Raw genomic sequence first — 22147 nt, forward strand, 5'->3', positions numbered from 1 at the left:
GCAGTTCTGTGATATAATAGAAAGTGAGAGTGCTCATATCAATTTACATCCTTCTAAATCCATTTAATATGATATAGCAAGTCTTGCCAAATAATACGTGTTTTAATTATAACAATAAAACTACAGGCTAAGACCTGTTTCCACCACCAGCACAGGCTTCCTAGAGAGGTGGTTGACGTCTCATGCCTGTCAGTGTTCAAGAGGTACTTGGACAATGCCCTCAATAATATGCTGTAACTTTTGGTTAGCCCTGAAGTGGTCAGGCAGTGTACATCCTCTAGATGATCTCTGTAGGTCCTTTCCACTGAACTATTCTATTTGATTCTATTTGATTCTAACCATACTAAACTACCTTGAACCACATAGTCTTTGGCCTGAAATTATGAGCTATTGCCTTGCATGTCATGTGGCCTTAGGGTTACAAACACAACCAATCTGGTAACTCTTCCTCCTTGCTGAGCAATGTGGGCAGTGAGAAGACATAAAGGCTTATTTTAGTCCTTAAAAATCAGCTGGTGTACATAGAGACAGTGATTCTTGGAGATACTTTACGGCAATTGTCCTGCTCTGCTCTGTGGTGGTGTGGCCTCAACTTGAGTACTGTCTGTGGTTTTGGGTGCCATGGAGGAAGGACTTAAGACTGTTAGAGAGTGTCCAAAGAAGGGCTAGAAAGATGGTGAAGGGTCTAGAGGGGAAGACGTATGAGGAGCAGCTGAGGTCCTTTGGTTTGTCCAGCCCAGAGCAGAGCAGGCTGAGGGGAGGCCTCATGGCGGCCTGCAGCTCCCTCACGAGGGGAGCGGAGGGGCAGGCGCTGAGCTCTGCTCTCTGGGGACAGCGACAGGACCCGAGGGAACGGCATGGAGCTGGGACAGGGGAGGGTCAGGATGGGGGTTAGGGAAAGGTTCTGCACCCAGAGGGTGGTCGGGCACTGGGACAGGCTCCCCGGGGCAGCGGTCATGGTACCGAGCCTGCCAGAGCTCAAGAAGTGTTTGGACAGCACTCTCAGACACATGGCCTGGTTTTTGGGTGGTCCTGTGTGGAGCCAGGAGTTGGACTCAGTGATCCTTGTGGGTCCCTTCCAGCTCTGTGATTGCACGTTATTATTAATCTTCCCTCCACATACACAAGGGCTGCAGTAACAGCACCCCAAGGCGCACACCCTGCCGCTGCCCCTGCCTGGCAGGAGGCTCCTCCGCACCCACACCCCCTGCCCGCACCACCCCAGCACCTCCATCCCCCCCCCCCCCCAACCCCACGCCCGGCGGCGGGCCCCTCTCCGCCCGGGGGCGGTCCGGGGGCGGCTCCGCTCCGCCGGGGAGCGCCGTGCAGCCGCCGGGAGCCGCGGCTCGGCCGGGCCGGAGCGTGCGCCGAGCCCCGGCAGGCGGAGCCGCGGCGCGGGCGGGCGGAGGCGCGGGCGGGGCTCGGCGGCGCTGCGGCGAGCGGGACACGGGCGGGCGGGCGGCCGCGGGGAGGCTGCCGGCGGGCAGGGCAGGCGGGCGGGCGGGCAGGCAGGGCAGGCGGGGAGGCGCTGGCTCGCCCGCTCGCCCCTGGCTCCGGCGGTTCCTCGGCGCTGCCCGTGCAGCCGAGCCGCCGCCGGAGCGAATGGGGAGGCGGCGCTGAGCGGGCTGCCCTCCGCGGTGGTGTCGGCGGGCAGGGGCAGCGGCGCCGCGGGCGAGCGATGCCCCTCGCTCTGTTGCCTGCGCTGCCCTTCCTCCTCCTCCTCCTCCTCCTGCTGCCGGCTTCGAAGCTTTTGTTCCCCCCGGCCGCTGCGATGGCAGGGAACTTCCCGCAGGGATGGGCTCAGGCCGGGGCTCCGCAGGGCGCCGGCCACGCTGCGAGGTGAGGCGAGGCGAGGGGGCTCTGCCCTCCCCGGGGGGCGCAGCGGGGGCCCGGCGGGGGTCCCGGGGGGGGGGGGGGCGGCGGCGGCGGCGGGGCCTCGGCACGGCGGGAGCGGCGCTTCCGGCCCGGTGCCGGCCGCCGGGGGCTGGCCTCGCCCTGCCCTGTCCTGCCCGGGGCGGCGGGGAGCTGCCCGCTGTCGCCTTCCCGTCCTAATCGTGCAAAAGTCTGCGATCAGCCGGGACCCGCCGCTGGCGTGGCCGGTGTCCCGTAGGCACATGGTGCTCCCGCTGCGGGAGGCGCTCCTGTGGCAAAAAGAAGCGCCTCGCTTCAAATGCCAGCTATTTTGCAACGAGTGCGCTCTTTTCAGCGAGGTCTTCTGCATACTTGGCTTTTAAAAGTCATAATACAGCGCAGGCTGAAATAGTTAAAGCGTGCGATGAAGTTTCCCTCGCAAACAGTAAAAACACTTTTTGAGGAAAATGGGATGTGCGTGCAGAGGCAGGTGGTGGTGACACGCACAGCCCAAATGGCCTCAGCGAGGTTACGATCCGAGCCCAAGAGGATGGTTAAAACAAAATTGCTGTCGAACTCAATTGTAAAAGGGACAGCTTTGTACAGGTTAAACAGACCGTTTCTAGCTACCTGAAACTGTAAAGATGTTTCAGAGAGTATTACTTACACAGAACAGCTGTCTGCTGACAGCTCTCAAATGTATTTTTGCTGTTGTTTTTGCGCCGTTACCTGTTGTGAAAATGTATTTGCCAACATTGCTGTAGCCAAGTTTCCAGGATAACATAATTGATTCACTTGTAATTATATTTTTCATCTACAGAAGCAGATTTGGTAATGAGTGGTAATTAGTAGAATTATCATTTCTAAATAACTTTTGTTAGAAATATTTACTGCCAGATGATCGTCCCTCAGAAACCCGTCTTCTTACGCTGTTGTGCATGACTCATTTATTAGGGGGTGGCCTTACCGTAAGAGGGCATATCAGATGTATAGAACTTTTTTTTTGTTAAGTGGAAGAAAATAAGATGAGGCCGTGGATGTCAGTAGATCACGTGCAAGGAACAAGCCAAGGAAACAGGAACAAGCCGAAATGAGCTCATTTTTAATTCTTGTGTACTACTATATGTAGATAGATAATTTTTGTGTACTTAATGGCATTTGACATTTAAAATCATTCTCTAAGAGTAACAGCAGATAAAGCTCAGAGATGCTACCTCCATTTCTCTGCCAGTTAATTAAACGTACCCGTGGTTGTTCTCTGGTCCTGAAGCCAGTTGCCCTTGTCAGTGCTGCTTAGCCTCTCCTACCTTCCCGATCAGGGTAGCTGAATATGAACAAGTGGTAGGGACTGTTCCCTGGGCTGTGCTGAGCCCAAGTCATGTCCAAGAATTGTGTGGGGGAGCTGTGGTGGCCTGTGCGAGAAGCACCCCGTGCTGGCCTTAGCAGCTGGGCACTCGGCGTGACCGAGCAAGTTGCATTGCCCAGGGATGGTTCCCAGCATTGCTGGGTTTGCTGGCGTGGGCTTGGGCTGTCGGTAATGCTGGAAGTGGTCTTTCTTAACTCTGTGCTCAGTCACTGTGGTCTAATTTGCCTGCATCCAGGAGCTCGGACACTATTAAATACCACTTTTCTGCTGAGAACTGCCAGGGCCGCTTCTTTCTCCACTTGTACGGGTGGGTGCAGAGGGAGTAGGTGCAGGTTGGGCAGCCTTCCCACTTGCCCCAAAGGGAAAGGTTGTCAGGGCAGGAGCAAGGCCTACACAGCTTCCTTCTGCTTGTTTGGGACCGTTCCCCAGGACAGCATCTGCCCGTGAGCAGTCCCAGTGGCCAGATGTCAGTGCATCCACGGCACGTTGTTAGGATGTTTTCCTAATCACTTTGCTAAAAGGATCAGAGCAAGTAACTTTCTAAAATGCTCTAGAGAAGATTATTTACTTTTAGATGCCTGGAGAGAGCACTAGCCTGTTAAAACTGTTAGACTAGATGTTTAAAATCAATCTTTTGGACCCCAGCCATGCTTGCTGTCTCTTTTTTTTGTCACTGAATTTGCAAACAAAGCCTGCGTACTTCATAGCATTCTGTAAATGTGTGGATTTGTTCACAGTTTTGTAGTATCTCATAGTTTGGTTCTGTAATGAAATGGTGCTAGTATAAGTGTTATATTTTACACTGTACTTGATTTTGGCGTACTGATATGTCCAGGTAATCTCTTGTAATAGTCTTAAAAAGTAATTTTCCAAGCAAATCTAAAAGATATCAAACTTAATTGTTACAAATTAGGAAAGTGAGGCAAGAGGAAGAGTGACCACTTGTCTAAGGAATCTCGGTCATAGAACCTAGAATTAGAATCTCAGGTTGAAAACGGATCTGTCAGGTCACGCTCTCTCTCATAGACATACAAAATACTTTAACAGAAAGGTGTATTTTCTCTGTGCATTTGCTAGCAGCTCTTTTTTTACTAACCTAGCTGGTAGTGCAGTTCAAAGTTAAGCAGGAAAAATGTTCAGTTGCCTCATTTTCAGCTGTGGATATTGCTTAAACATTACCTAAACCTTACATGTGCGATGGGACTTGGTATATGCTTTTAAGTACTTTCCCAAACAGGTGGTTTAAGCTGAGGTCTCAGTGAAATTCCGTTCAATTCCATTTGAATGGAAATTTACAAAATATTAATCTCAACATTGAGACATTTCAACATGTACTTTAGGAGAAAGGCGAGCTTTCCTTTTCTTCTCCCTCTGAGTAGAAGCACTGATTCAGTAAGATATTTACACTCCTGCATGTGTTGAAGTGTTGGGAGTCCCCCCACTGGTTTGAATGGCACTTAGAGAAATCTCTTGCATAACTGTAACCTAATTTACCTCAATCTAGATGTAGATTATACACAAGCCGTGTTTAAAAGAACGTTGTTCAGACCACATAAGCACATAAGTGTTTGAAAATTTAAAGCTATGAAGTGTTGGTGATATGGGCTTTGGGAGCTATGCTTTATGCTATCTAGGATAGAGCTTTTTTCAGAGCATTTACCATCTAAAATCAGGCAGCCAAAATTAGCGGATGATTTTTGCATCTCTTCCTTGATTTTCTCCTCCTTGGAGTTACTAATGCAAGGTTTGAACTGTGTTGAGTAAATACGACATGGTAACACACAATAATTGTGGAGAATACAAGTGCTGGGCCTTCCGAAGGAAGTTGGATTCTGTGTGGGTAAATAGTATTTAGTCATGTAATTAAAGGCTGTGTCGTGGCGTTTAATTAAAGTTCCATAACTGTTACTTCTCAAGACTTGAGAGGCTGACTTTCAAACCTTACTAGTGCTTATTTTTTTTAACATTGTTTATGGGTGTGTATTTCTTGCATTTTTTTCCATCCCTAAAGCAAATGGAAACAAGTTAAGTGTTTTTTTAGTGGGGTATCTATGATCACTTCCTATGCTCTTGGCAGATTTAGAACCTGTAGATGCCAGTTCAGGCTTTAACTACCTGAGCTTGTAGCAGTCGTTTTTGATTCATGCATGGATTAATAATGAAGGGAAATAGGATGCTTTATATAAGGGTTATAAAGATGAGTATCTGAATTATCCCATGGTATCTCACAATTCTTATATAATATAATATTGCTGACTTAAAGAGGGTGGTGAAACTTTGGGGTTTGGTTCCTGTTCTGTTGTCTGCAGGGCAATGCTGTCTGGTGAACTTACTGTTGTTTTCCCCACGATATTTTACCCTTACTGCCCTGTTTCTTCTGGGCTGTCTTGTTGGCCAGCTGCTTGTTGCGTTTTTCTGCCGGATTCTTCCCTTGGTTGATTTCATATATAATTTCTGGTTGCTGGTCGTTTTAATTGGGCAGTTAGAATATTTTATCCTAATCTAGTTTGCAGCCCGCTAGTCTCCTTGAAGTTTCTCATTTCTTTCTCCCACGTGATCATGCATTGTGTTTTCCAGCAGGTGCTTGCGTCATTGTGGGCAGTGAATAGATGCTGGTGCTTTAGGAGGTAAATCTAAGTCTTCAACGTGAGCTTCTAAAAGCTAGCTAGCTTGTACTGTGTTTTATTTTTTATTTTTTTCCAACCTCATTAGGTTTATGGACTCCTGCACAGCAAATTGAAACCCAGTGACAACAGGCTACCTTTCTGGGGAAATTGGAAATAATCTGTGGACTGTGGTAACTCTGAGGTAGTCTCAACTAGCCTTCCAGGCACCTGTATGGTCAGTGGAGAAAAATAAGCTTGTCCAGAAAGTGTTTTATCCCACCTATGGTTGAATTATGCTCTCTGCGTTGAATTATACTCTCTGCTTAGTGCAGTGAGAGTCCTGATGGCTCTTCTAGCCTTGCTGTCCACCTTTTAGGACAGCTACGTTTACTCAACGTTAATCCTTAGTGAGCACCTTTGCAGTTCTTAATTTTCTTGTCATTATTCAATATACAGTCATATGCCTTATTTACAACCCTGAATGTGTAATAATTAATTTTAATGTGTGCTTCTATGGCAGTGTTATCTCTGTTCTTCAGGAGCAATATGTTATCTTCATGACCTTACTGTTTTGTGCAAGTTGTCTCCCCATTTTAAGAACAGCACTGTGCTAGATGCAGATTTACAGGAAAAACTTCACAAACAGAAGATGTTTGGTTTGCGTTGCTTTGAAAACGTGGGGAAAACTTTGCAACAGATCGGGAGAAGGTGTATTTCTAATGCAAGTTAAAAAATAATACTTCTGTCTTTCTAAAGCTGTCTTAGAACTTGATACCTGATACTACTTAGAAATAGTTATCGATGCAAGTTTTCTGCATCAGTAGTATAATTCACAAAATTATCCCTTTCAAAGGATTGTACAAGGTTCATTGTGTGTAATGATAGAAAAGAGGGTGTGATGTCTTGTGAAAAATAGATTACTTTTTTTTTGTCAGACTTGAAAAGTAATTTGAAAACACATGATATTATGTGCTGATTAAATTCGTATCTTCAGTAGATGTTATTCCAACAAGCCTTTTATTACTTGTTCATTTTGATTTAGAAACTTCTGTCAGTTGTCACTTCTGAATTTTCTTGAAACATTTCTGGAGTCTTGCATGCTTTTTGTGGATGTGTTTTAGAAGTAGATGCACATAATGTGTTCGTGATCTTCTGATTCCTTTATCACTAAGTCTATGTGCATAGCCTTTATAATTTGTATTAACTCTAAAGGCAGATAATTATTTCAAAGGATCTGTATCCAAATTTACTGCGCTTCCCATTACTACCAAAATTGTTTCATGTCACAAAGTAAAAACCTCCGAACCAAATTCCAACCTTCCTACGTCTAGCCAAAGACACACCATGAAACATCAAAAGAGTGTGTTTGCACTTTGCTTTTCCCCAAAAGTACTCACTAATACCCCAGACCTTTGTATGCTTGTATTGAGGGCTCTGGACAAATTTTTGTGTGGCCTGGAGAGGAGCTACCTGTTTATTTTCAGTGCAAAATGAACTGAGTAGCAGTGGGGCCTCCCACCTCTTGCCTTATCTCTGATTTGAAGGGTTTGTGAGTCGATAGAGCTGAGAAATTAATTCCATCCGTCACAGTACCACATCTTCAGCGTGTCTGCTCAGGCTCCAAGTGTGTCATTTATGATAAGGAGGTGGCATTTGAAACAAATTTGGCAATATTTAATGCTGACTCACAATAACATGTTCGGAGTATTTATAACAGGCAGAGGTTGTACTATGCTGTACTGGTATCAGGACATCTGCCATAAGAAATTTCCATCGCATTTGTTGTGTGAGCACAGGGATGGGGCTGAGAGCTCTGGATGAGGAAAGTTCAGAGCCTTTTCTCTCCCCATTCCCATCGTTTTGATAAGAAGGCAAGTTTGGGCTGCATATATCTTTCCTAGAAATATCAAAGCATAAAGTCTCAGGTAATAGCGCTTCTGCTGTTAAACCGCTAGATCCAAACCAGCTGGATTACACGTGTGGTTCACAGCCACCACAAATGATAGACTTGAAAAAGCATCCCCTCAGCACGTTGGCAATGCGGTGCTGTGCTTCTAGATATCACCAGCAAGGCAGAAATTGTAGTCCCCATATAATTCCCTCAGGTTTCCCTGCCGTTCTCAAAGGCTGTCTCTGTTCCTGGGAGGCATGCACCTATCAAGCATTATGCAGCAGTTGCACGGAAGCATACATCTGAAGCAGTTGGTTCAGACAGTGCAGACGCGTGCAGACAGATGTAGAAACATAAAGATGTGGCATTCGTACACAGCATTCTTAAGAAACAAGATTATTGTTTTCGGCTATCTGTTTTAGTTTAGATGAATTTTGCTCTCCAGAAGTTCATGTTCTGTCTGATTGCGGGCCAAGCTGATGTGATTACTTCAGAGCTCTGTTGAAATTAGGTGAGATCAGTCTAGTAGGAAGGAAACGGGGGCTGGGGGAGAAGCAAACACTGCTGAGGGAGCAGACCACCCTACGATGGTGAGCTGGGTGTTTGTACTGGTGAGCACGTAACGCAGTTGCCAGACGCTGCCCAAAGGCCTGCCCAGTTCGCTGCTCGGTCTGGGGGCTGCTACAAAGCCAGGCCCTAAGTGTTTCAAACAGCTGTCATCCACATAGTGAAAAGATTATAGGCGTTTTGAAAACATATTCAAAGAATGAGTTTAATGAACTGTATCCGTCAGTTAATCTATGATTGATAGACCATCTCCTGAGAACTCGTGGTCGCTCATGTAGCATAGAAGTGTTTGAATGCATAAGTGATTTTAGACTGATGTTTGGGCACTTGACCCATTGCTTCCCTCGCATGGGAGAAAAGCCAGGAAGAGCCAGCATTGCTTCTGTCTGACGGTCAGCCCTGTTTCGTTCTCTCTTGGAACCAGCCACCACCAAAGCATCTAGGAAATGTTGGTTGTAATCGACAGTCAGGTGGGACTGAACTTGCAGTTACTCTTCCAAGCAGACTTCCCATAAGAAGAACTTATGTAAGTGTATCCCTGCTGCAGTGTTCTTCGAGGGAAACGTTGGGAGTCTGGAGTAGGTGCTACTGCATTAAGTATTCCTACAGGAATGCAAGCTGGTGAATGGCAGTGAGAAGCACTGCTCAGCTCCTCACCAGAGGAGAGTCCCGATTTATGAAAGAGAAATCTCTCTTCGGTGGTTGTCAGCGGATCAGGCAATACGGACTTGTGTTCCGCCACCACCACACGGTGTGGGCAGGCAAAGCTGCGGTAGCGTTGTCGCTGAAATGGTTCACTGTGTGGCAAAACTGTTTTGTGGGTTAGAGACCACCAGCTCACTGTTGGTGAGCCTTTGTGAGATGCAGGCAATGAAGTTGTTCCCTCTGTGTACGTAACCGATGAGCTTGCCTGCTAGGTTAGAACTGAATTTAATTTACAGGTTGGTGTTGCCAAATTTGTGCAAAATGGTATGCATGTGAGATGCATTCGGTTATGTAAAGTTGTGTCCCTTCATCCTGGGGGAAGATGCTCTGGCGGTATTCAGTTTCATCTTTGCACTGATGTAGCCAAGCTGAATTTCTAGTTCCCCTCCAATCTCAGAATTGGTTCTCGTGAATATTCATATCTTATCAAAAGGTTTTGGGGTGACTACGCATAGCAAATTACTTCAGCAAGCGCTGGAAAAACACTGTGAGAAAGACTTGTCTTGAGTCACAGATTAGGGATGAGCTGGATCCACATGAGATAGGAGCTGTTTTGTGGGCTAGCCTGAGGCTGTGGAACGCACTAAGGATCATCACACAGCTGGACAGCGCTTTCTGCTTCTAATACAAGACACCCGTGCTGACATAGTCTCTGACATAAATGCTGCAAATGTGTAGCCTTCATATTAAAGTAAACCTGCAAGTAACAGAGAACCACAACTGATTCTGCTCCCAGAAGAGACCAGTCAGCATGGGGTGCTCCACTGGACGTGCTTTTCCCACCACAGAGAGGATTTAGAGAGTGTGTGACACAGGTTGCATTCCTAAGTACACAATGAAAATGGTGAAAAAACGCATATTTATCATTCTTGGGTTCTATACAATGAGTAAATGCTGCTGTTGGGGACTAGATTCTTATTTTAGTGTTTACTGATGATAGTTTTAGTTCTAGATGCAAAAAAAAACCCTGAAGGGTAAGTGTTTTAAGACAAGTAGCAATCCTGTGTAATGTGATTAGCTTTCCCTGGGTTTTGTTGGTTGCTGTCAACAGTATTGCATCCCAGGCCTTTCATATTACTTCTGATAGAGAAGTCTGAAGAGAACATATTGACCTTGTACGAAGGCTCCTTCAGAATCCTCTAGCTGGGCCTGGTGGCACAAGGATGGGGGAAGTGTTCCCATTTCTGACACTTGCTGGAAGAAGACGCGCAAGGTCTTTCCCTCTCAGAGCAAGGGACTTGGGTCTTCAGGAGCTTTGCTTCGGGTAGCAGTGCTGAGGAAGGGATGCTGTTGTAACACCTGGGAGTCGAAAGCCTGTGTGCATTCTCAGTACGTGAATCACTTACTCAAGCTCGAGCGTGGAGAGAGCTGTGTGTGTGTGTTAAGAACGTTACTGCCTTTTGGCTTCATTTATATGCTCGCTAATCATGATGACTGGGTGCTATTTAAAATCTGAATGCTTCTGAGGCTATTTCCGGTGTACAGGAGGATATGGTTTAGGAATTTAGCTTTCTGCAGCCAGATGGATTATAATGTTGCTAAGGAAACAGACTATAAATGAAGTGGCAGCTGAGTGTCCCTAGAACATCAGACTGCTCGAAGCTGGTATTTTAAACTCATTTAGGTGGGTAGATAAATTGATGCGATGAGAAGTTAATTTCCTGCGTTTTACGCTTCGTTAATTTTCATTGCTTTGTTAGTATTTACAAAAGGTAGCTTAAATTCCCACTCAGACCACCTGGTGTGTGGGTCACTGAACAAAAAATTGCTATTAAAATTAGAAAATGGACAAAAGCTGTAAGTAAAGTAGATCCTAAAATAATCATTAAAACTACTGCTCCACAGATAATGATCTAAAAAAGACCTGGCAGCAGCATGGTCCTCCTGAAAAACTGGGACTATGAAATAAGATGAGATTATGCCAAGTACATAGGAAAAAGCAGAGCTGCTGTGGACCTGAAGAAGTTACAAATCTGGAACTTCGTGTATAAGTAGTAAAGCATATATATTTTACTGAGCAACCACTGCCGTTGGTAAGATGGACTGACTGGACAAGGGGAGGGCAGGAGGAGTTCTGAATAGCCTGAAATACTTGCGGACCTCACACTTTTAAAAGGGTATAATGGGATGTGGGTCCTTCCCCTCCCACTTAACCAAGGTGGTAACTGAAGAGTCAGTAACTTTAGATCCTTGTGCTTGTTTCGCATTGCTTGCTTTACTCTTAAGTGCCTTGTGCTCCTGCAGTTAAAGTCCCTTCCTTGCGAGCCTGATGAGATCGGAAGCTCTGAAATACTTGGGTAGCCAGTGGTACCCGCTTTCTCAGCACTTTGTGAGCCGTGGTTCAAGATAAGAGGAAGGAGCAGTCTGCATCCAGACAGGGTGTGTTTAGACTTGTGCCCACTTTCAAAAAAAGCTGTCCAAAGCAAGTAGGTAGGTAGCGAAGGGCAGCACAAATACCTAGCAAGAGCCTGCTCTGCTGATTTGAAGTTGTATCCTGTGCATACATGGATAAAGCATTTGAGCAAGTGGTTATAACTTTACTCGGACATATTATTTATGGGGCATATCTATTCAAGATGGGAAAACATGTAAGTGTTTTACAAGCTGTTTTTGTTTAAGAAGAAGAAAAATAAGAGGTCTGGGAGGTGAGCAGGCACTGGTTGAGTCTGTAGAGATTCAGAAACTTGTACTAAGTATTTCTGTAATGAAAAGAGGAGATCTGAAAAGCTCATTGTAAGACTAGAAACTACAAGAACTTGCCAAGCAAAGATGGTTTGTGAGCTAAATAGGAAATGGAAGGCTGAGGAAGGATTTAAAGTATATACATGCGGTTGGTAGAATTACCATTCTATGTTTTCTGAATTGAAATGAAATTGTTTGCAATAAAACACATTCCGGAAAATGAGTCAGTGTTCCAGCAGTGCTAAACCTCTTCAGCCTGCAGTGTTAAAACTGTTATTTAGAGGACACTGGAGAGGAGTATGTCCGGTCTCTTCAGCCAGGTAGGCAGCAGAGGTCACTGGGGAGATGGCACTGAGTACACTGGAGCCTTTCCTTGCCTGTTTGTTGTATGACAGGATTTATTGCGTTGATGGGAGTGCCATCAGGCTGCGTATGGATCAGTATCTGTCACTGCCTTATCGCTGCAGTCAGTAGCCAGGAACAGAATCCAGCTATCAAAGAGCGTACAGCATGACTTTTCCTCTTTAGTTATGCCTTTTCTGAGGGGCTTTAGGGTTGAGCCAGATTAATTATTCCGGTGTGTGTTTGCTCCCTGAAGGATCCACTGCCTCTTCCCTGGAAGCCTTTCTCATCTCCTGCTAACTTGTTTGCCTGTTGTGTGGTGGAAGGAGCCCTAGGACCCGTGAGAAAGCTAGCAACAAGGAGCATACTGTAGATCACCTTAACTGTTGTTGCAAAGTGCCTTTAGGAAGCGAGATAGTAGGAAGAAGACAGCAAGCCAGATGAAACTGCCCTGAAGGATTAATTGTGGCTCTTAGTTGGTTGAACTTGGACGAGAACTAAAGTAAAAGTACCATAAAGTATCAAGGTGTGCTGGAACAAGTCTTGTTAAAGTGAATCTTTTCTGGTGTAAACAGAATGATGATGTGTAGCAAACAGTTTTGGCTTTTATTAGATTTCGTAGAAATATGTTAAATTCAACAAAAATTTAAATGGAAAAGCAATAATGATTTGATGAGCAAAACCATTTATAGAAGTTATTTTTAGCCAGCTCTGAGAGCTGGAGAGCTGCTAATAGAAGCTTCACTATTACATGTGGAGCAGGAAAGTCTTTTTGAGAGAAATAAGATCTGACAAAAATACGTACTTTAAATCAGTTCCAAAGGAAGGCAGAAAAATTACATGTTAATTGACAGTTGTGATGCCTTCTGTAGCATGCTGGTACAGAATCCTTGAAAATTATCTTTCTCAGTAGTTTAGATTCCTTTTTTTTTTTTTTTTGGTCTTGGAAGTGTAGGAGGAGCATCACTTTTGATTTTATATGCATCCTTTTTGATGTCTGAATAATGTTAATTCCAACATGATAGATATTTTAGGGATTATAAAGAGATTTATGTATAGCACAAAGGCCAGAATCTCATTTCCTGGTCTGTCTTGATGGATGTCATTACATTTTTTTTCCTATACATCTCTTCCATAACTTAGTCAGTGTATTTTGCTGTTTTAAAAACCTGCTACAAGTCTCGTGGTTGAATTTGTGAGCGGTTTCTGAGTAGTCATAATCAAATTAGAAATTGTTTTAGGTTTATCACTCAATTTAGAGTTATCTTAGGTGCAAGATGATAAATTCCATGCGGTATTTTGTCAGGATCAGATTCAAATTGAAACTGAAACTAACTGAACTTATGTGTGACTGAAGAAACACTTAAATATTATTTGCTAAACGAGTTAATTGACCGTACTTAAACAGCTTTCAGTTAAGTAGAGAAATAAGATCTTGAGCTAGCAAAGCACAAGACAGCATAACTTAATGGGTAACTCCTGCCTTGTGAGGTAATACTTTCTGTGTAGTTTATTATTATTAATATTTATTTTGTTTTAAATAGCGTAAAAATCCCTCACTTTAATTTCTGAAGGAGCTTTTCCATGGAAAAATAAGAGGTTTGTTGACTGGGAACTGCCGTGACTATATCCAGTGAGACAACTGTTTTGGTGTACTGTTTGTTTAACAGTTCCTAAGTACCACAAAACCACTGAGTATTACAAAAGTCACTCAGTTATCTGTAAAGTTATTTGTAACAGGGAATTATAAGGTACTTAAAAAGGTTGTTCCTACGAAAGATTTGAATTGTTCAATTGATAAGCATATCTGCTTGCTTTGCATTGTTATTTAAAAAACAAAAACAATGTCTGTTCTATTACATTAAAACAAAACTGTTTTAAAAATCACTGCATCAGCTCATTTAGATATTTTTGGCTTGTAGATATATATATTTTTTAAAAATTAAATTTGTTCATGATGCATGGAACGCTTGCAAGCCCTGCCTGTCACATCTGTATAGAAGTTGTTTGTGCCTGTATTGCACAGGATCTGAATGTCTGTAATACGTCATCTCACCCTGAGAGCTGTCCAAATGGGAACTCTAAATTTAACAATTTTTCAGATCTGTAATATGAGCAGAGTTGACTGATTTCTAACTAGGATTGTTTCTCAGAGGTAAATATGCTGTCTTGAAAGGGTTATTTCAGCTGACTGGACAAAAATTACTCTGAAGCCATGAAAACAATCAGATGACATGGTTTAAAAATAGTTAAGGATTTTAGTCTGATTCTATTTTAGGGAAAATAAGATAATGGCCCAATGTGTAACTGCTTTAATAGACTAAACCAGACTATCACAACAAATTATAGGGTAAATCTGGAAAAATACACAAACCACTATTAAAGCATTTTGTTGTGTTAAGCGTTTTTGGTTTTGGGTGAATAGAGATGTTAATAACTATCAAAGACGCATGCATGCACATGAGTATACATACACACAGAAGTAACATAAAAATACTTAAATATGCGTATAAACTAAATCTGGTTTTAGTTTTCAACTGAATCTTATTCTGACAGAGTTTGAGTACTCTCAGAGTAGGATGCTGCAAGCAGCAACATTTCTGTCATTTCATTGAACTTGCTACTGACGCGTCTCCCCTATGAGCCAAGAGGCAAGATCCGTAATATCTGTGTTACAGCAGCAGGGCTCTTGGGCGGCATCAGAGCTTGGCTGTAGCATGAGCTGAATTCCTGTGGGAAAAACATAATCACGGCTGACCCTTTTGCTTCAGGAACTAACCCAAATCTCGGTATGGGCAGCACAGTGTGAAGCGGGTACAAACTTGGTAACATTTTTTCAGTCATATTAATCACTTTGCCACTACTGTCTCTGCATCTTTCCATAAAAAAGATGAATTTTCATTGATTGCATTTTATTTCAAAACTGGGTATATTTTTGTGGGAGAGAGAACTTAATAAATTGCATCAGCATAAAATACTGTTGGTGATCGGGTTACTGTTTTTAAAAGGTTAATTGGGTAAGCCCTTAGGATTTAGTAAAAGTGTGTGCTAAGGGCTGTTACCAAAACAAATAAGGAAATCCATTTTCCCCTGTTAGCAGATCCGAGTGCAACAGCGTCCTGCGTGTACTGGGGCACTGCAAAGGAGGTGCGAGCAGTTTAATACAGGGAACCTTTAGATCTCTACGGTAAACGAAGATGAAACATCAGTCTTCCATTCAATTAGAGAGTATACTGCAGAAGTTGCTGTAGTTGAAAAGCTAAAATAGCCTTAGGACAACTGTTTTCATGACCTGAAATAGTTTTTTTTTTTACTTAACTACAATCTTTTGATAGACTGACCTTTTGGGGGAGAAAGGAAGCTTTCAGCGCTTAAGTTTATTTTGCATCAAGTTTGAATTAAAATCACAAGAAAATGTTAAGAAAACTTTTTTTTTTAAGTGACCGTAGATGAGGTGCAACTAACTTTAGAGAACTGTCAGTAAAGTACTTGTTGAAAGTTACGACTCGTTTGAAAAACAATGGTATACTGAAAACACAGCAGTATTGAGGCATTCTCTAACCTGTTGCAAAGTCTTTAATGTAATCCAAATGCTTGTGGGAAACAAGTTTAATGGTGTCTTAGATCTCTGTGCTTTTGGTTCTGCAATTTTAGTTCTTTGGAAATGACAGCTCTTGGCTTGGGGAATTGAATTAGACCTGGTAAGATGCAAATTCCTCTAAGATCATCAGTATTTACAAGTTTTGCACAGCTCTCGCTGATGGCACAGCTCTGTCATGAGTGTGCTCTCTAGTAAGAACCTCTTAGTATACAGACAAATCTGGGCCACGGTCTTATGCCTTGATCTGTGTATTGCTACAGCTTCAGGCTAGAAATGTGAAGCTGTTCAATTTGCTTGCTAGGGTCTGTTTTAATCCAGATCAATCCTCGTGCTTCAGGACTGGGGAGCTGGGCTTGGGAATGATGAAGTGAGGACTGGCCTTTTGGTAGCACTGCCAGCTTTAAATGCTGATTTCATGGAAGTGGTAATTCTCTCAGTAGAACTGTGCAGGTACTGGAGTCCTTACACTTGAATTCATTGAGGGGTTGTGTAGGATTACAGAGCTTTTCCCCTCTGTTCACATTTAAAAAGAAAAAAAAAAAAAGCCTGACTAATCATTTATAATGGGAGGGGAAAAAAGGAATGTCATTTGGAAACAGTGTTAACCCCTGACTGCCAACAGAAAACTACCCAAAGCATCTTGCCCAGGTAAGAGCAAGTTCATCGGGCTACTTAATCTGGAAAACTTTCCTAAATTTTACTTTACTTTTTCCCCTGCTTGGAAGCCTGAAGTGGAAGACATTTATGGTGATATTTTGGATGCTTCTCAAAATTGGTTTTAGAGGTGCTTTTAATGAGAGTTGGAAATACCTTCTGTAAACACGTAAGTAGAAGAGATGAGTCTTACGCCAGAGAATGTGCTTGTCTGGTGGGAAGATCTGGCAGGTTGTTGCTGTATTCAGTCCATCCAGGTTCCTGGCAGTCTTCTGCCTGCTGGCAAAGCTATTCACTTTTGACTCTTCAGAAAGACTAAAAGGGAAGATTAACAGTTCGTGATCCTTATCTCACTAAAGATGGAACAAACCAGGTGATGAAAGTCTAAAATAATCTCATGGTTGCATTTTCACTCTTTTATACATAATTAAATCTGGGACTTCCTTTTTTTTTTTTTTTTTTCTTCCTTTCCACATTGTTCTGTGGAATAAAAGTAAGATCAAATTTTGTGCTAACGTAAAATAATTTTATATTAATAGCTTGTCAGGGAAATCTTTCAGACGCTGACTTCCATTGTGGCTAGATAATGGGTTTGTTCTGCAGAAGGCAGTTTTCTCAGCAAGTGTCAGTCTGGCAAATCAGGCTTTACATTTTGGATGTTTGAAGTCCCTGTTAAGCTGGTTGCACATACAGAAATTCAGCACTCAAATTGCTGAAGGAAGCAGGAGGTTATGAGGGGTCTTCAAGTACAAATTCTTCTTCTTTTGAAGGTCCTTGGCAACTCATTGGCTGGTTTGTCCTCCAACCCCCATGTACAGCATTTAGATGCTTGTTTGTGAAGGCTCCTGCAATCTTTTGCTCCAGTGTGGAGGCGATGTTTTGAAAGAAATGAAAAGTTGTGTAGTCTTTTTTTTTTTAAAAAAAAAAAAAAAGAGAAAGTATCAGTGTCCCACGTCTTTGTTCTTTTGATTTTCATATATAAACAATATTTATACATATTGGGATCTTTTGGTATGGCATATACTCAGCTTTCAAGGCTCCCTGAAATTTTCTAGCTTCCTTCTGGGTATATGTAGAGAAACTACATTGAAAATTGGTGATCTGAATTAACAACAGGTGTGTCACGATAGAAGATGCAGTTTTTTAGCTGTGGTAGCCCACTTTACAGAAATGCTTTTAACTACTTGAGGCTGATGATAGCTGATGATTGACTGGTATTAGAGCATATAAAGCAAGTGCTGAGATCCTTTTGTTCTTATTGCTTGTTCATCTTTGTTCTTCCTCTCCAGACTTGTTTTCTTGCCTTTTGTTTTTCTGACATAGTTATGCTGATATCTGTGCCATTGGAAAACTTACTCAGCTTCTTTGTGACATTCAGTAGCACCCGGTGAATTTAAATGACATTTCTTATGAGAGGCTTTGGAGGTCTCAACATCAGGTTCCTCGTGTTTTAGACTAAGTACATAGTTTAAGAGGTTGAATAAGACTTACGGCAACTAATTTCTGTGCGCTTGTTTCCAAATTAATTCTATGCATCTGAATGAAATCTAAACCAAGATGCCACTCTGGTCCTGAAATATCTTGGTATTAAATGTTGAGATTTTAATTCTATGCAGTTAAGAGAGCTGAGGATCTCTTTGGAGTAATGAAGCTGTCCTTCCTAAGGTCTGTACCTCCTGCAAGATAGGGACACATGATCTGTATTTCATTGTGAGACACCGCGTATTCTATCTCTCCAAATAAAAAAAAAATGAGGTTTTATTAGAGGAGAAACTGTTGCTATTCTTTGTGATCTTGTTCTGCTTTGTTTGTAAATATGCAATCAACCTTTGGTGTTTTTTTTTTTTTTGGACAGGTTATTTGGAAGAGGAATGCTTTGCTGAACAGGACAACACAGGATGACTTACGATTCCTGTTCTTCATGGGAGACTGTACGGATTGGTATGCTTTTTTTTTTATTATTTGTCAAACTGATGTGTAGTGATTACATATATAGTCAAAGGTTCCACTCCTAAAATTTAGGAAGCAAATCATTTAGGAAACTTCCAGCTTGCTAGTTTTATGTTAACTATGCAGAAATATAAATTAAAATAGTATGTTTTCAATAATATTTTCAGGGTTTACTGTTCATCTAGGTGCTACAGTATTAAGTTACCCCTTCAACATACGTATGGTTAATATGACCATTGAACTACTGGGAAAGGTAAGAGTTGGGGGAGTACTGTGGCAGTACTAGAAATTAATCTAGAAGTGCAGAAGTCCTTTCACATGATCTACAAATTGAGAACATGATTTTTCCCAAGAGCTAAGAATATAAAATTATTAATTACATTTTCACATTTGTGGTTTTGAACAGTAATAATGACTCGCATGGCTGGCATTTCTTGACAGTTAATGGCTCTCTGAATTTAAGATAGAAATAAATATCCTCAAGAGGGCAATTAGTTGTATTTAATGACCCAAAGCAGAGGTGGCTGTTCCCCACTATACTTTCCTTTGAAAATTGCCGCAGTAATGTTTATACAGTGGAAGAGAAGAAAATTTCCTAAATTAAACTAATGCTTCTTGTGAGTAGTTTTGTGGGTCATCTACTCATGCAGCGTAGTTGATTAGTTTCAATTTAGGGTATGTAAATAGGTATTAAAACTGAAAACTGCTGGTTCCTTTCAGGAGGAACAGTTAGGTGAGTAAGAGAACATTGTCCCTGCTGATTTGTGCTCTGACTCATTCTTTGCATTGGCTTTATCAGAGAGGATTCCACTGCAATATGTTGTTGCCTCTACTTAATGGCACAGGAAAAAATGTTCAACTCATATTGAAGCAGGAATATGTTCCAGGCTGCCTTGTTCAATAACAGGGTGTCAGAAAGTGCATACTTGAGTATTTTCTATCAAAATATTTTTTTTCAAAAACAAAATAAGCCTGTGACCCTCATACATGCTCTTGACTTTATTTATCTTCCCAAAAGGGTATTTTGCTTTTTTATGGTTATGCTGCATAAACTGTTTTTGCAGAGTTCTACTTCAAAATAATGGCAGCTTTAAAACATACAGCAGGTTCCCATTTGTGACCATTTGAAATATTCCCATGAAAGAGATTCACCATATCAGGCACTGAGAGCTTCAAGTTTCTGAAGAATGATGGCTTCTGCATGCTGGGCCAAACCTTGGTACTGGACAGTACTGAAAAAATGCTTGCTTTTAGCACATAGATTTAATTTATTAAATGATTGGACATTTTGACAGCAGTTCATAGCATGTTCTGATCTGCATCAAACACAACTGTTATTATGGTACTGTTTTCACAAGTAAAAAGTTCCCTGTTTTGGCTGTGTTGGAGTTACCAGTTTTGACTGATGTTGTCTTTGCATGTGAGATGGAATCATTTATTTCTGGTTGAGCATGCTATCCAGATTTTGAACGGAAATTATTTACCTTTTAGCTTCAAAAACTGTTAAAAACAGACACCATAGTTCTAGCAGTAATTATATTTGATGAATGAAATTTGTGTGGTATTTAGCTTTAAGTGTGTACTTCATTGAAATAATTGTGTCTATTATGTTCTATAAAAAGAAAGTTGCATACGAGTGAGAACCTTGGTTGAGAGAAAATGTGCATACCCAGTAATTTTCAGTACAGAAATGGAAAAAAGTGATTGTGTGAAGCTTTTTTGCATGTGAAAAGAATTGGTGAGAGTACATGTTCCAAAAGTGAGGATGCTGTGACAAAAGGTACCTGCCTCTTGCTTGAGCTTACCTATTTAAACTACCAGAGCATGGTCTTCTTTTTACGAGGTATGTGATTGCCATTCAGCAACGACTGCCTTTGAAATTACAGGATCTGTCTTTCTCAAAGAACAAGTGAGGACTGAAATGAAATTGCTCTGAAGTTATCTTATTGGTCCCTTTCTTTCATTCGAAATTTCTATCCTTACATAATTTTGGGGAAATTTGAGAAGGTAGGAAGAGGTATGCATGAGAAAAGGAACACAAGGTGCATGTGTAATAATCATGTGAATGCTCATGGTAAAAGCCCTGTGAATAAAAAAAATAAATGTGTGACTGCTTATGGAAGGGATCCTTTTGAGTTTGTTGGCTGAAATGCTAATGACTTTTACAAAGAATGATAGCCAAGAAAGGCCGTAACTAGCATGCCTGCAGGTTGGATAAGTACGACTTGAAAACACGTTTAAGTATGGAGATTTGCTGTGTGACGCGTGGAGAGATTTCATACATCAGACTGACAGAGGAAGGTGCTGCCTAGAAACCATCAGGAAGCAGTGACTACATGAGCAGCACTCAGTTTCTTTCTACCTGGGATTCAGACTTCAGTCCTCTTCTTAGGTTAGGTATTGTCTTCTCAAAAGCGGATGACAGCTTGTTTATTGTTCTCAAAACGAAGATACGTCTGATGACTTTCGTAACAGCCGAATGGCTGACACTCACTTCCCACTGAAAGCATTTGGCTGGGTCCAGGCAGCAGCTTGGGTGAGGTCATTCTCCTCCTCTTCTCTTAAAGCTGTGCAGAAAAGCGTATGATCATCACATTGAGAAGTTGCAAAATAGGATGTAGCGATTTGCTTAGGGAGCTGGAGTGGTGAGGGAATGTACATGAGATTATTTTTCATAGTCACTTTTTTTAGGAACAGTCTACAGACACCTGCGAGTCCTTTGTTGTATACTGGACAGTGCTGGCTTGAGAAATACAGGCTAGCACAATCTTCTTGGCTAAACTAAGGGTGCAGACCACTTTTGCTGTCACTCCCCTTGTTTCCTTCCATCAGTTTAGAAGGACAATTCATGATAAAGCAGCATTTTGTAAAACTGTGATACTTTACCTTGGAACGTGAATGCTTCTAGTTATTTTTTTCTCTTAGGATTTTTATGACATGCTTTCATCTAAAGCCTTCCTAAACTTTTCATGTTCCAGACTGTAAAGTTGAGTGGCATAACCTAAGTTTTCATCTCTTTAATCATGTTTAAGGGAGCAAATTCTATTGTATTTATACAAGTTAGTCAATTAACTGGAGGTATGTGCTTTAAATGTCTTTATTCAAATCAGGTGGCCACACATACTTCGCAGTCAGCTGAGGGAGAAAGCGTGATTCACCTCTTCCAGATTATCTCTGAAGATCTTCCTAATTATACCCTAAATTGCCTTCTGAACTCACAGAAGCTCCATGGCATCCACTGCATCCTGTGACTAATATTTTCACAATTAATTGTAAAATTATTATTTCCTTTGTCTATTCCTACTTGCATTATGAGAGACAGCAATCATTCACTTTCCTTGTGCCACTAATAATTCCTAGACCTAATAATTCCTAGACCTATGTGATACCTTTTTTCAGTCACTTTTGAATGGAGATCAGATGAAGCAGAATTGAACGTAGCACTGAAGATAAGAGGTGCCATGGATGTGTATTGTAGCAGGTAGTGTATATAAATATATATTGTATGTAGATAGCTCCTGCCTTTCTTTGTTGCTTTACTAACAGTTCTGAATGCTTGGTTTAGTTTTCTTAGAGCAGACTACTATCAGTTGAAAATCTGTTTTTCTTCTGGATGGTAATAGTTTGTTTAGCATCTGTTACTGTGCAGATAATCCTGTTTTTCTACACATGTACAGCTTTACCTCTAGCAACAACGAATTTTATCTGGCAGTTTATTACCTTGTCATTAACTATCATGAGATCCCTCTGTACCTCTTTATAGTTGACCTTTGTTTTTATTAGATTGCTCTGAAAAACCGTTCATGTTCATCATCAGTAAATGTCATGAATTCACATTTCCCTCTTCTTTCCATATGTCAAACCGCTTGAACCCCAGTGTAGTTTTTCTTTGTAGGATCTTTCCACTGACCTTTTTCTATTGAGAAACTAAC

At 42.0% G+C, this 22147-nt stretch overlaps 1 protein-coding gene across 4 annotated transcripts in view; it reads left to right on the forward strand.

Annotated features, from left to right (window-relative positions):
• The first annotated feature begins 1450 nt into the window (after nucleotides 1-1450).
• Nucleotides 1451-22147, forward strand: part of GPR63 (G protein-coupled receptor 63) — a 29851-nt gene continuing 9154 nt past the window's right edge. Inside the window, exons 1-3 of one of the 4 annotated variants that reach the window (XM_066994507.1) lie at nucleotides 1451-1839; nucleotides 18121-18206; nucleotides 21615-21696. The gene's annotated coding sequence lies outside the window, so the exon portion shown is untranslated. Of the gene's footprint in view, nucleotides 1840-2037; nucleotides 16260-16305; nucleotides 17931-18120; nucleotides 18207-21614; nucleotides 21697-22147 lie in introns of those variants that run through there. The other 3 variants (XM_013190885.3, XM_013190882.3, XM_066994508.1) reach the window with 3 other exon arrangements.

Source organism: Anser cygnoides, chromosome 3 (genome assembly GCF_040182565.1).
Source record: "Anser cygnoides isolate HZ-2024a breed goose chromosome 3, Taihu_goose_T2T_genome, whole genome shotgun sequence".
Taxonomy (NCBI): Eukaryota; Metazoa; Chordata; class Aves; order Anseriformes; family Anatidae; genus Anser; species Anser cygnoides.